At 42.0% G+C, this 15,974-nt stretch overlaps 1 long non-coding RNA gene across 1 annotated transcript in view; it reads left to right on the plus strand.

Moving 5' to 3' along the window:
• LOC138471895 (uncharacterized) overlaps positions 1 to 4,218 on the plus strand; it is a 265,990-nt gene extending 261,772 nt beyond the window's left edge. Inside the window, exon 3 of the long non-coding RNA XR_011268525.1 lies at positions 3,923 to 4,218. This is a non-coding gene — a long non-coding RNA (uncharacterized lncRNA). The remainder of the gene's footprint in view (positions 1 to 3,922) is intronic.
• Positions 4,219 to 15,974: the final 11,756 nt, after the last annotated feature.

Below are 15,974 nucleotides of genomic sequence, written 5' to 3' on the forward strand. Positions count from 1 at the left end.
AACGAACATGAACTTCAAGCAAAACATTAGAATGAAATAAATATTGTTATATTAAGACTGGGACATCTGGGACTCTTTGTGCCTGTTACCCCATCCCCCAGTGTCTTGTTCACTATCCATTATCATTCATAAAATGTTTGCCTGGTAGAGGGACAGGATCCTAAAAAAACACAATAATCAATTTCTAATATTTCAACTACAACATATATTTTGAACATTCACAGAACTAAATACCAGTGGCTGTTCTGTAAAACACAGATAATTCAGCAGGATTCAGTTAAAAAAAACATGCACACTAGAAAACAGCAACATTGCATTTTCTCTGACCCAGCTACACTGCTTAGCAGATCTTTTCCCAAAAGAAATTAAACCAAGGCCTTGAGGCTGGGCTATAAACCTTATGACAGAGTCCTTGCACCAGATCAAATGCTTTCTTTGTTCGGAAACGCAGGCCTTGGTAATAAAAAACAAATGAGGCCCATTAAGTTTCCATTTGTCACTGGGTCTATCCACGAATTCCTCAAAAATATAGAATTATATTCTGAAACCTGGGCACCCAGTGGACTTTCCATTTAAGGATGATATTCACGCTTGAAGAGACATGACGTCTGGAATTTGTGACAACCAGCTGGTATAATCACTTAAGAGGCAGAGAACTGTGTCACCATTTGACTCTGAGCAGTCTGATTTCAAAGAACATTCTCAGGGGTCATAAATGGCCGTGCTCTGATGCCCCAAAGGATTGGCAACATATGACTGTTGCCAGGCCAGGAAATGGAAGGACTATTTAATATTTTGTTAATTGAGGAAAATAAGTGCAACAACTAAAAAGGTTGTTAAAGCTTATTCCATGGATGTTGAAACAAACAAAACATTTAGTTTTAGCTTAATGAATTCATAGGTGCACATACTTGTGCAAGATTGCCACAGAAAAATGCATATAGAGTGCATATAAAGTGCATATAGAATACATCTTTCAAACAGGTACATTTTAGTCAAAGTGTACATATTATTTATTTATTTATTTATTATTTATTCATTTGTAAAGCGCACATAGCCCAGAGGCAACTAGGCGCTGATTACTACTTAAGGATATGGTTACAGATTTGGCATTTGTGAGGTCATTACGTTACAAATGTACACAGTACATTGCATATAAAACATTAAGCAGTAAATTTACATTGAGTTAAGAAGCAGAGATCACACTATTTTATATATTTTTATATTGATGCACATCCTCATCCTAAATTTATACTAAAATTATAGACTTATGAACTATTGCAAGAGGTCAGATCTGAAGAGCAGGGTTTTAAGGTTTTTTTCTGAAAGACCAGTATGAAGTCTTGTTTCTCACATAACCCATCTTTTTTCCTAAGAACAAGTTTTACATAGATGAAGCATAAAATACACAATGATACAAAAGCGCTAATCAGAGTCCATCACTTTATCTAGCGGTAGATGACACATTTTTTTCACCAAACACATCTTTTAATGCAAATTTCGCAAAGTGCAAAAATATTGAATAATAAATCTTGTGCAAATCTCACAAGCAAAACTCAATGCAACATGTCATAGTATTTTTGACCCTTAACAATAAGATCTTCATCAAGACAATCATAAAACAGAAAATCACATAAACCATTTTGCATCTCTTTATATGTTCGGTGGAGTCAGTTCTGATTCTATGATTCTCAGGAAGCGTAAAAAGATGAGGTTTGTGCTCACCCGTCATCATTCTAGCCCATAACAGATCATATGCGTCTACAGATTCTATGTTAAAGAATCTAGTTAACAAATTAGTTCTTTGAACCTTAAAGTGTGGACATTCAAGGATAAGATGTTTTAGAGACTCCCGGGTTTCATCGCAAGAAGGAAACCTACAGTGCATTAAAGGAATAGTTCCCTTTTCACCTGTCCTCTTGCAAACCCTCTCACGGGTGTAAATCTGATTTAGTTTGAATCGCATAAAAAGTGCTCGACAAGAATGGCAAGGGAAGGAAATTAAGTATGAACAACACGGATCGTTCTTCCTAAAACATTTTGCGTACTCCTTGTAACTAGTATATTTAGTCAAATCTTCTATTGTCAAAATCCGGTCCCTCTCATAAAGTTTTTTTTTTAACATATGCCAGACGAGTACATAAGTCTTGTTACAGAAGTATAGTTAATAACATATGCATATGCTTAACATATATGAGAAAGGACCTCGGACAATTACCCATTAACATTTCATGAAAATCTAAATATATGGAATTTCTCGGAGGCTCAAGGATTTTTGTGAAATTACAGAGAGACTTCCATTCAAATCTGCTCACAAGTGAAATTAAGCTAAATTCATGACGAATCACAGTATTTGGAATAGATGGAGCAAGGTGTAGTGTAGACTTCATGAGACGACCCTGTATGGTGCTTAGAAGCGCACTGATATTACACAAACACATGTTAGTGCAGTATAAAATAACAGATTCAACTTTCATAGTGAGAAATTCAATGAGGGGTATAATTGAGTACTTGCAGTATTTTGCAAATATCACCTTCATTTGAGACAAAAAAGGATGAGTATTCACATTTAAAGTTTCCGACCAGTACTTAAATGAGGAGATATTACTCAACATATACCCGAGATATATATTCTTTGAACATTGCTCAATTGGAATACCATCTCTCACCCATCTATATGGCCTAATTTTCTTGCCTGTCATGAATGTCATCATCTTAGTTTTAGCAGGATTAGGTCTTAGATTACGAGCGCTTCGACATTTTTCAAATATATGTAGCTTTCTATGAAGACCATAAGGAGTGGGATTGAATAAAATAATGTAATCTGCAAGAGCGATCCAATGGAGGTGGATGACACCCAATTTCACAGCATGAGTATCCGAGTCTACCCATTGCTCATCAAGATCGCTTAAATATAAATTAAACAATGTGGCCGCTAAATTGCACCCTTGCTTTAGTCCTACGTGAGTGGGAATAGATGCTGTCTTCGCACCCTCTTCTGCAATTCTCACTTTATAAGATGTATCCGTATGGAGCATTAGAATTTGAAAAATCAGCTCCATTGGGATCCTCAATACATACTTTTTGTTACATAGGACATTCCTAATTACAGTATCGAAGGTAGCAGACATATCAATAAAGGCCATGTATACCGGAATTGCGTCCTTGGTTTTTGTAAATGCCAAGAGGTGTCAGATAACTGTAGCATTTAAAACGGTGCTCATCCCTTTGCAGAAACCAATTTAATATTTCGAAAATGTATCATGGGAGGAGATATATTTTTCTAATTCATATAAAATGAGTATAGAAAAGACTTTTGCTGCCGCATCTGTAAGCGCAATTGGGTTATTTGTTTCTGGAAAGGTCGGGTCCTGCTTTTTATATATAGGAGCAATGATTGAGGTTACCCATTTGTAGACGTATGGCGGGATCGCATCAGGGCCGGCTGTTCTAGAGGAATTCAACTTGCCAATTGCCCAAATATCCTGCATTCTCATTTTAATTGGTGGCAGTGCTACCTTCGGAGATTTCAAATAGAAAATATCTTTAAACTTGGATTGAAGTCAAAATTTGCTTTTAATATGGTCCTCCCATACATCTGCAGGGACATGAAAGCGGCAGTCATCTCTGAATCGAGTTCCAGATTGATTAATTAATGACCAAATTGCTTTTGTATTTTGTTGATATATATATCTTATCATGTTAAGATTCACAGAGTTGTGATTCTCTACATGGAGACCTTTAAGTTTATTTTTATAAGTCTGAATAATTGTGTTTTTTTTTGCACATGATAGTTCTGGGTAATGCGTAAATCTTTCACTAGTGTTCTTAAGTCCCTATTTTTAAGGCGTTTTACTAATTTTATTTTGAAATCAAAAGTATGTTTATATATGCAATGACACTGTCTTTGTTTTTCTTTCAGATACTTTAGTGCATTAAGACAATACCAGAAACTATTTCCGATGAAAAAATCAAACCAGAATTACAGATCATAGAATTGCACACAGCAATTGCTAACCCACCAGAGGGGCGACCCTGAGATGCCTTAACAGTGCGGGAACAGTACATTTTATATCCTAGTATATGATGTTTTTTTTTATCTTGGTATGCAAATTATAATCACTATTTATATGATGTTGGATGCTTGTATTTATTGTCTTTGTATTTGTGCTCTTATGACGATTTTGTTGCAATAAAGCTACGAATGAATGAATAAAATAGATATTTTTCTTTATGCAAGCCATTTACATTGAGTTTTCTAAAGTTCTTTTTGAAATACTGACATATCCTTTGAGAAAAAAAGAGGTCCTTATTTTTAATGAATGAAAGGTAGAGAGAATTAGAGGCTGGGATGTTCTGATTTAATTTTGTTTTTTATAAAATGAAATCTTTGATCTGAACCCTCATTCACTTTTCAACTCGTGGTTATTGTGCACTCGAGTACAACACATGTATATAAGGTGAAACGGGTGGATTCACAAACATATATATATATATATATATTCGAAAAAAGGGGGAAAACCAAGTTCCCAGAACCAAGATGGAACCGGGAAAAGCTTAACCAGTGGAGTGCACTCCCAAGAACAGCAGAGAAAGTCATTGGTGACTCTCTGCACAGAGGCAAAACACAGTCCAAAGTTTTACCAGACTAACAGTGCTTTATTAAATGTCAGCATGGCAAGGAAAGAATCCAGAAACGACGCGTTTCACGGTGCACAGACCGCTTGATCACGTTTAAAAGTGCAAACATAAACAAGGTGACTTTAAAAAGGGTTCTTAGTCTCTTTGATCTCTGTATTGGATAGAGTGTATCCATTTCACACACGGTGCTTTTACCACATTTCAAAGGCAGACATCTTTAAATGTATAAAAAGCTTTGTAATTACTGCAACATTTGTGCATATTGTAGATGCTTCTTAGTATATAAGTCTCCTTTATCAGCGATATTTACATGCATTTTTAGCACTTGCTCAATCGTTAAACAGAAATAATAAATAGTTTAACAACTCACATATTATAAATAACATAACCACATGGATAATCAGCGCTTAGTGCGTTTCATTCCAAATGGGAGGGTAAACATATTCAGAGCGTGATAATATTCTTAATGCATATAATGGTTCTCGTTTCGCTTTCGTGACTTTTAGTAGCGGCCTCAAAGATATTTGCACATTCAAAACACTGTGTGTGTGTGACCTTTTCCTGCCGTGATCAAGTGTTTTGCTAGATCAAACATGCGCCTGTTTGAATCTGAAGCGGAATTCTGATATTCACACTGAACCCATTATTATATTTAATTATGAGCAGAGAAATAAACAAAGGATGTTGCTTGCATTCCTCAATTAGACATATGTTGTGAGGTTTAATGGAACATAAGAATTAGGTGTACTGCCCTGTGCAAAATTACAAGACTGCACCAGCCCAAATACATAGTTCCAAGTGAACTGGTCCTAGTTTCTAAAGTGCTAGTTGCCTTTTTGCTATAAAGTGCCAAGTGCATATATTTGTTTTTTTCAAAACGAAAATTCAGCCCTATACAGGGCAAAACCAGCGGATTGCACTCCCAAGAGCAGCTGAGTCCAGTCAATCCAATCTTCAGCAAATAATGGGCTTGACGGCAAAATCAGGCAGCACCAAATATTCTTTATTAATTAAAAGTGCATTAGAAAGGGGAACCTGAAAAGCACAACCGACGCGTTTCGTGATCGTCTGACCGCTTGTTCACAATAGGTGGGAAAACACAGACAAAAGACTCCTTAAAACGTGATTCAAACTCTGTGATTGCAATGCATAGAGTGTCCCATTCAGCACGTCATTTCCATGTGTAGTAAATCAGGCGGCCATATTGTAGTGTGCCAGGGTTTTCGTATTCCCATGTTCACAGTAAAATCTAATATATTTTGTTGTGAGATAGACATAAAATCACATCTTGAAATTCAAAATATATAGCCACGGGTGCCACAATATTCATCAAAGAGGGAACTCTAAAAGGGGATGGCATATATCACGAGGAAGGCAGAATAGTAACTAATGTGAAGAAACAGTCAAAGTAGTGACCGTTGTCAAAAAGGAACCATGTACGAATAATGCAAGGTTCCCTCTGCAAATGCAGGAGACAATGGCAGGAGAAGACTGGAACATACCTCTAAAAAATATATCAACAATAATATGTATGTAAAAAAGAGGTAAAAAACCTATTCTGCAGATGCCAACCAAACAAAAATATACGAAACCTATGCCAAAAATATAGTGCACTTTCCGATATATTGCCATCTCCTCAGTTTGATCCCTCAATGTGAATTTTGAACGTGCAATGTGTTAAGTTTCATATATGCATACGCCTTAATCATAAGTAATCTTAATATACCAATACATGCCGTAAGCGTAATGTATGTGCTAGGGAAGAGACGGGTCTATTCAAGCAAAAATAGCTGCATTAGGACAAGTAAAGTGCTTAGTGCATAAACATTGTACAAAGTGCAAAAGTGCATAGCAGCAATAGTAAGGAAAAAAGGGGGGTAAAGGGATAAAAGGGAAAAGAAAGGCAAAGGGAATAAAAGGGATCACAGTTACATTCGCTACAGCAAGAATAATGCGCACAGTGCTCTACGTCCATGGGTGCACTTTTCATGCAATCTCAAAGATTTAAAAACAAACATGCTCTCTTAAAAAGAAGAGCATGGCACAAAATCCGTGCAACCATGGACAGCTGGAGAATCGTAAACAAATAGATCCACAATAAAGTGCAAAGTGCATTAACCCTAAAATGCCCCAATTTTGGAAGCAAAACATCCTTCCTCATAAACCCTTGAGAGCAGCCAGGTGGTACATGCATGCTTGATAGCCCCGTGCAATATTTGATTAAAAATCCACATATAAAAAAATTATATGAATATAAATGTATCATCCCCCAGTCATACATATTTTGGGTTTTTGAAGGCGCAACAAGATGCATAACAGGGTAAAACACGTTAAAGGGATCCTATGTATACTGTGTAAAAAATATGTTCATCTTAATAATCAATATTAAAAAATATATGTATACATCCTACTACGGTACATGTTAAAACCAATAATTATACAAGATAGGCCAGCAAATTTCACGAAGTAACAACCATAAAGAATCATAAAAAATTGTAAAAAATACGTTCTAGCAAAAGGGGATATTCTTAATAGCTAGAGGCAAGTGAGGACTCTAAGATATCGAGATCAAAGTATCTGAGGGGTCATACAAGACATCCGAGGTAGCAAAAATCACACACCAATACATGAAAAAATGACATCCAGTGTAAACTATTAGGTCCCCAGGAAGGTATACAGTTCTTCATCTAAATTATGACCCCTGGGTTTCTTAGTCTCAAGGTCCAGTATAGATTTGGTCTCCAGTTGCCTCAGCAATAACTCCCGATTCCCACCTCTGGGTGATTTAGGCACTGTGCGGATCCCAAAGAAGGAAAAACCCTCCAATTTGCTGTTATGTTGGGACTGAAAATGTAAAGCCATCGGATAATTAGAATCAATATTTCTAATGGCTCGAATATGCTGAAGTATTCTTAGTTTCAATTTACCTTTGGTACTGCCCACATACCACATGTTGCAAGGACAACTCAGAACATAAACCACATGATCAGTATCGCAGGTGATTCTGGAAGCGATCTTGATGTTACTGCCCAAAATGGGATGGGTGTAATGGGTTTTGTTAACAGCATGAATACATGCTTTACATTTGGAGCATTTATAAAAACCGCAAGGTTTGGTGTTAAACCAAGTATTAGTCATTGCATTCTCTATAGGTCTCATGAAACTGGGAACTAATGTGTCTTTAAATGAGGTAAATATATATATAATATATATCCAGTCAAATGCAGCATTGACAATTGAATTGACCAGTCTATTGATCGTTCATCATTGCAGTAACCATTGACATCGGGATTCCATAGAGAATGATAAGGATGTATAATTTGTTTATATTTAAAATTGGTTTGATTATGGGCCTCATTATAAGTTTGCCGGTCCGGAAACAAGGGTGCCGGTAAGCACACTGGCACCCTTGTTTCTGGACCGGCAAACTAGGAGTCTGCCTGCCGGAGCTGCTCTGCCCGATAGGTCTGACCTGGCAGCCACGGTTGGCAGACCGGTCACGGATCGCTTGCACCGTTAGCAACGGTGCCGTCACTTCCAAGTCCCCACTCCCATAGGGCCTCATTCTGAGGCTGGAGCAAAGGGATTACCGGCACTGGTAAGGACACTGGTGCCGGTAATCCCTTTGCGCCCTATTCCGAGGTCCCTCTGCGGGTCCCGCTAAGGCTGCCTGGCTTTACCAGGCAGCCTTAGCGGGAGCCGCAAAGGGTCCAGGAAGCAAATAACGGTACCGCAAATTGCGGTACAGTTATTTGCACCTTCCCCATTCCCATTGAGCCCTATGGGGGCTCAATGGGAATGGGGAATGGTATTTTCAATGGGGACTTACCGGTCCCGCAAAGGTCCGACTAGACTGGTAAATCCCCATTGAATGAGGGTGGACTCGGTACCGTTGTTGGAGACAGCCATGGCGCTATTAGCACCATGGCTATCTCCAATCTCGGAATGAGGCCCATAGAGTCCTATGGGAATGGGGACTTACATTTTACCGGTGCCTGACTTCCCGGGCCACCGGAGTTGGAATCTCCCGTGGCACCAGGAAGTCAAGTGCTGGTAAAATGTTATGAGTCCGGCGGCAACACGCCAGTAGCACCGGCGTAATGAGGTCCTATTTCTATTCTTAATCAGTAGACCTTCTGTGCAGATCTTTGTACTCCGTGTCCCAAAAGGGGAGAGAGGCTTTATGAAATCGATACTCTTAAACTGGCATGTCCCTGGTTCATAACAGGAACTATATTAACTACATAAAAATTGTGCGTGCCTAATTTGGGGTGGGTGGAAAATTCCCCTGAACTAAATATCATTCAATTAAATCATTCGAAAGGGGTAAATGTCAATTCATGTACAGTAGTCCGCTTTTCCAAAGATTGTGAAGATGACTAAAAAGGAACAAAACATATGTTTTTCCATTTTAGTAGGCACCCAAAATTTGTTGATGCATTCCAGTGCCACCCTTATACTTGTGCACTTCCCACCTCTCAACACTGGACCAGCCGGGTTAGTGCCAGGGCCAGTACAAGTATTTTCACTGCTCCGGCCAAAGTAATATATTTCCCCTTACATTCCTTCTCTCCCACCCAATTTAGCAGATAGTTGGGAGGGAGGAAATGGTTGAGCTCCACCCTTTCTCCCCACGTCCCTCATACTCATAGCACAAACAATCACATCATCTTCTCGATTGCTGATACTCCTCCAACTCTTTCGGTTGGTTTTTATTAATGCCAGTTCCATCTGCAATAAAGGTCACTCTCTGCTTGATACCCTTTTCTGCATCAATCTTCAATTTCTTTGTATAATTTAAGCTTTCCTCCTCTCATTTCTTTCCTTTGAATACCTTTATGTGACATTCTACAAACCTTTCTCTAGTGGATTGCTTATAATGTACCTTCCTGAGCTCCTGATCCTCTTTTTGTAATGATCTCAACTCCCTCCTTTCTTCCATACTCCCCCTTTCCTTCACATTCTTTCTGCTTGCCAACTGCAATCTTCATCTCTCACATGTTCATGCAACCTGTCCCTTAATCACTCTTCTCAATCCTATGATCTTACTCAATAACCCTTTCCAGCTTCCCATCTCTCTGGTTCCTCCCTTGGCCTCATCATTCCCTCCTTTTCACCACCCTCTCTTAATTCTGCATCACTTTTTCAGACCTTTGATCATGCTTTCCTTACTTTCCCCTTCCTCCACTCTTTCACATCCTTCTCCTTGCTCCCATGTCCCTATCTATCCTCATTGCAGTATTAAGAACTTTAATGCTCCTTATTTCCTTTCTTCTCTGACTACCTCACTACACTCCCCCCCACAATGCCTAACTTCCCTTAATTACTCACTTACTTCTCTGGTTGAGTCCCCCTATCTTCATCTGCATTTTCCACCCTCCCACAAACCCTCTCTCCAGCGATTCATTCGTGATGTTCTTCTCTTGGTCATCTGAATCCCAAAAAAACCCGAATTTCTTTTCTTTCCACCCACCTCCATCTCCATCTTGACCCCCCAACCCCTGTTCTGCTTCCCTGTTCGGATGCAGTTCAGAATCTTGGAGTACTCTTTGACTCTTTTCTTGCCTTTTCTTCCCAGATATACCATTTCTTGCAACAGGTGATTTCTACTATTTAACACCTGCAAAATGCTACTCCTTAACGCTCAGTGGCCTTCCTTCTTGCCAGCTAGTCCCTCTTCATTCCATCTATATCCTCTGAATTTGTGTTATCTTGCGTCTTCTATCTCGCTTATCCATCTCCTCTTCCTTGCTTTCTTTGTCCTGACTTTCCTTTAATACCGTTTTCTGTTCCCTTTTCCTTGCTTGGTCTATAAGGGCGTTGTTAGGCAGAAACCTGTGCAGTTCCCTTGGGGAACACTGCAAAAGATTTAAGACTACAGGTATAGCAGTAAACCCACTTGGTAGCAGTCTGCACCACCCAGATTTACCTGGTAGCTGTGGCTGAGCAGTCAGACTTCCCTCAAGAAGAGTTAGGCAGTATGCAAAGTATACACAATATGTACTCAGACACAATAGCACAAGCAAACACTGACCAGAGCTTGGTTTCAAAAGTATATAGTTATTTATTTTTTTTAAGAACACATAAGTTGAAAACACTCTAGCAAAGTATAGCAAAAACACTTAAAACACAGTTATAATGAAAGCAGTTTCAACCCTTACTCCTATCTAGACAACTCTAAGTTAACTCCACATAATTAAAACAGAGGTGAGCGCTTAACGTTAGATGACACTCTAGTAGGTTTAAGGAAGGGATAAAAAGAAACAGAAATGGGTTAAACACACCACTCTAAGGTCCAGAACACTTGCAATAGGCTCAAAGAAGCACAAAGTCACAGGTGAGCAAAAGTCACTAGGCAGGGCCCACTCTTAGAGTAGCCGGAGCGAAAATGTGCCCAAGATCACACCGTTATTAGGGATTCAAAGTCTTGCAAAGAGTTAGAAAGGGTTTAGAGTGGCTTAGAAGTTTAGCCAGGGTATTCCAGGCACTCCCAGGTTCGAAAGCCGGGGGCTAAATCTACCCCGTACAGTCGGTGGCAAGGGAAGCCAGGCGGAACACGGTACCTTAAGCGGAAAGGATCCTCCAGCGGTGGCAGTTGTTCCAGGCAGTGGCAGCAAGGCTCGACGTCGGTCAGGGGAGAAGAAGTTCTCGCAGAAGAGCAGAAGAAGAAGGTCGTTGCACTGCCCGGGAAGAAACCAGCCGCGGAGTCCTCCGGTCAAAGGGTTGTACCGACTTTCGTGGTTGGGGTAAAAGTGGTGGGGTTCCGGTTGCCGGGGTGCTTGGCACTGGCAAGGCGGCCACGAGATACCTCGAGAAGCGAAAAGAAGGCGAAAAACTGGTTGTCCCCACCAGTCAAGGGAAGGAGCCACTCCGTTAAGAGTTCTCCTCGGTCGTCGGGAAAAGTGGTGAGACGGTTCAGCAGGGCTCCACCGGGTGGTGTCGTCGAAGCAGGTCGGCTCAGCTCTTCCCTCGTCGGATTCTTGGTCCTGTGGCGACTTCTGAAGTTCCAGTCCCCAAAGCCCTGCTTTTATGCAGCAAACCCCCATTCCCCCAGCCTAGCTGTCACTCAAACATGCTAAGTGGTGAGCCGGCCGGCTCACCACTTGGGCCAATCAGGACGGAGTGCGACTTGAGTTACTAAGGTAACTCAGTCCAGGGTGCCTAAATCCCCCTCCACCCCTCCTAAGTACCCCAGACAGAGTGGAACAAAGGGCTCCACTTTGGGTCAGAGTTACAGAGGCGAACACCAACGCCATTTTAGAATCAAGTTTTGGCAAAAAGTCCCAACCGGAGTTATAAAAATAAATATATAAACCGGCGGTATGTTTAAGGCTACCGTAAATAAATAATTAAATGTGTTAGCCTAAAACAATGGGAAATCCCATAGGAAAATATTCGCGGTCGAATATAAAAAGTAGTTTCCACTGCCACCAGCCAAAACTCGATCAGGGGGCACGGAGACGTGCCCCCTCGACTAACAGACCCTGGGGCAATCGAATTGCCCCAGCCAGTACGTCCACAATATGATGGTTTGTACTGGTTCTGTTCAGGATTCAAGACTAGCAAAGTCTTTGGTGACTTTACATGCCCTGGGAGACAGTAGTCAGTCCCAGGGTATGGAGTCTATGTTGGGGAGTCCCTAGGACACCCCTGGGTCACGGCACAGAGGGTGCTGTGTAACCCACATCACAAAAATACATGAGGCCCTATGGAGTAAAAGACCCCATAGCCCATTCAACACAAGGTTTAACCAAGCAAACACACTTCAACATGTCCAAGAGTGAGGGTAAAAGAGTCTCACTCTTGGCAGGAGAAAAAAAAGAAACCCCAGAAATCCAGCAAAGCTGCTGGGGGACTCACTAGGTAGGGAAATTCAGCCTAAACAGAGAATTCTCCCTAACACTCGCCCCCCCCAGACTAAGGGACAGGAGGATCTAATCCACTCCTGGATGAACCTCATACCTCTAGTCGATGATATACATCCTAGAGAGTCCATCAGCATTTTGATGGTGACACCCTGACCTGTGCTCAATGGTGAAATCAAACCCTTGCAGGCAGATTGACCATCTCAATAGTTTTGGATTTTCCCCTTTCATTTGCATTAACCATCTCAAGGGTTGGTGGTCAGTCTGAATAACAAAAGTAGAACCATACAAGTATGGCCTAAACTTCTTCAGTGCCCACACAATAGCAAAGCATTCTCTTTCGATAGTTGCCCACCTTGTCTCAGGATCCTTCAGTTTTCTACTGATGAAGCAAATGGGGTGCTCCCTACCCTTCTCATCCAGTTGGCTTAGAACTGCACCTATACCTACATTGGAAGCATCAGTTTGTACAATGAAAGGTTGGTGGTAGTCAGGAGCTCTCAAGACTGGAGCTTGGCAAAGAGCTCTCTTCAGTTTTTCAAAGGCCTGATTGCACTCCTCATTCCATTTTACCTTTCTTGGGAATTTGGGAGAGGAGATTACATTCAGTGGAGAAGCTATGGTCCCATAGTTCTCGATGAAATTCCTGTAATATCCAGTGAGGCCTAGAAAAGCTCTCACTTGGGTTTGAGTAGTTGGTGTTGTCCAATTTTGCACAGCTTCAATCTTGCTGGGCAAAGGCCTTATGTCTCCACCTCCTACCTCATGTCCAAGGTAGACCACTTTACTTTGACCAATCTGGCACTTACTGGCTTTGATTGTCAAATGGGCCTGTTCCAGAGCCTGCAACACATGTCCTAGGTGGGTCACATGTTCTTCCCAGGAGTGGCTGAAGACTGCAATGTCATCCAAGTATGCCATGCAGAAGTCTTCCATCCCAGCCAGAACTTGGTTCACCATCCTTTGGAATGTGGCAGGTGCATTTTTTAGTCCAAAAGGCATGACCTTAAACTGGTACAAGCCAACTGGGGTTGAAAATGCAGTTTTCTCCTTGGCATGGTCTGTCAGGGCTATTTGCCAATAGCCTGACGTCAGGTCAAATGTGCTGAGGTACTTGGCTGCACCAAGTTTATCCACCAACTCATCTGTCCTGGGCAAAGGGTGGGCATCAGTCTTGGTGACTGCATTTAGAGCTCTATAGTCCACACAGAATCTCAAGTCTTTGGATCCTGCCTTTGGTACTAACACAACTGGGCTAGACCATGGACTAGTAGAGGGCTCTATTACCCCGAGATCAAGCATCTTCTTGACCTCTCCTTTGATGTGGGTTCTGACATGTTCTGACATTCTGTATCCTCTGCTTTTGACTGGCAGACAGTCACCAGTGAGTATCTCATGCTGACCCCAAGGGGTCAAGCCTGGTGACAGTGAGAACAGGGAGGCAAACTGATTTAACATAGATTTGCACTCCTCTTGTTGCTCAGGTGTCAGGTCTGAAGAGAGATTGACTCCTTCAACTTTTTCGTCTAAAGGCACACCTCTGAGGAGATCAGGGAGAGATTCACTCTCTTCTTCCTCTGCAGCTGAAGCTAGAAGCAAGGCTCCTACATCAGGTCTGGAGATGTATGCTTTTAGTCGGTTGGTGTGGAACACTCTAGGAGCTTCCCTGGGTCTGCCCAGATCCACCAGATAGTTGACCTCTCCAAGTTTTCCCACAATCTTGAAGGGTCCCATCCATTTGTCTTGCAAGGCCCTCTGCCTTGTTGGGAGCATAACTAGAACTAGCTGGTCTTGAGTAAACTCAACCATGTTAGCCTTCTGGTCGTGCCAATGTTTGACCAGAGCTTGACCAGCTTTCAAGTTGTCACTTGCTTCTGCCATCATGTGTGACATTCTCCTCCGGAGACCTATCACATAGTCAGTCACTCTGACTGGCTTGAGGGGAGGAGCACCTTCCAATCCCTCCTTAATCAGGGCCAATGGACCTCTGACTGGATGGCCATAGAGAAGCTCAAAGGGAGAATAACCTACTCCCTCCTGAGGGACTTCTCTATAAGCAAAGAGAAGGCATGGCAGTAGAAGGTCCCACTTCTTCTTAAGGGGTTCTTCTAAAGCACCTATCATGCTCTTCATGGTTCTGTTAAACCTTTCAACCAACCCGTTTGTCTGAGGGTGGTAAGCGGTTGAGAACTTGTAGGTAACTCCACAGGTTTTCCACATGGCTTTCATGTAGTGGGACATAAAGTTTGACCCTCTGTCAGAGATTACCTCCTTAGGAAACCCAACCCTGGTAAAAATACCGAGGAGGGCCTTAGCCACAGCCGGAGCTGTAACAGTCCTCATAGGAATTGCCTCAGGGTACCTAGTAGCATGGTCTACTACAACAAGGATAAACCTGTTGCCTGAGGAGGTTGGAGGATCAAGGGGACCAACAATATCAATCCCTACCCTCTCAAATGGGACTCCCACAACTGGGAGAGGCACTAAAGGTGCCACATTCTTGGAACCAACCTTACCAGAAGTCTGGCAGGTGTGGCAGCTCTTACAATATCTGTCTACTTCAGCCCCCATCTTTGGCCAATAAAAGTAGAGAGAGAGCCTTTCCTTGGTCTTCTTGAAACTCAAGTGACCAGCCAAAGGTATCTCATGGGCTAGTTGTAAGAACTGTTGTCTGTTCTCTTGTGGGACTACAAGGCGTTTGTAGTCTCCAGGTTCAGACTCAGTTGGTTCACTGTAGAAGAGGCCATCTTCCCAGTGTAACCTATACTTCCCAGGCTCTTGCCCATCAGCTTGAGAAGCTGCCTGGTGGCGGAGACCCTCCAGAGTTGGACATTCTCTTTGCCCCTTACGAAAAGCTGCCCTGCTAGGCCCACCTTCTGCCAGTAAAGACTGCAGCTCAGGATGGTCCTCAGGGTCCAAATCTCCAATAAGGTTGGGGCCTCCTTCTAGCTCTTCCTCAGAGTCTAGCTCAACCACACAGGGTGGTACCTCCCTCTCAGCCTCAGCTGGAGGTGGAGTTACAGGTGTAACTTTGGACAACCTAGGGGAAGTCCTTGTTGGAAGCACTGGGGTGCTTGCTGCTGGCTTTTTCCTAGGAGTCTTGGGTTGCCCCTTTGCTCCTGATCTGGTAGTTACTGCAGTAAGCTGCTCCAGTGGGAGAGGAGTGATTTCTGTCATCATCTCCTGAGATAACCCTCTCAGGGTTTTCTCTCTTGCAGGTTTTGTGAGTTCCTGTAACCTTTTGCTAGGGGGTCTGGGGGTATGAGATACAACTCCAAGAGCTTTGAGGTCATTACCCAACAGAACCCTACCTGGCACTTCACATTGTACACTGACAGGTATTTTTACAGCCATATCATTACATTGGATGAGAACTGGTAACTGGGGACACATCTGCACAGGCCCACCAGCTAACTTGGTGAGGCATTTGGGTGCCTTAGCAACATCCTCTGCCTTGAAAAATGATTC

Source organism: Ambystoma mexicanum, chromosome 8, assembly GCF_040938575.1.
Source record: "Ambystoma mexicanum isolate Mex_15411 chromosome 8, UKY_AmexF1_1, whole genome shotgun sequence".
NCBI lineage: Eukaryota > Metazoa > Chordata > Amphibia > Caudata > Ambystomatidae > Ambystoma > Ambystoma mexicanum.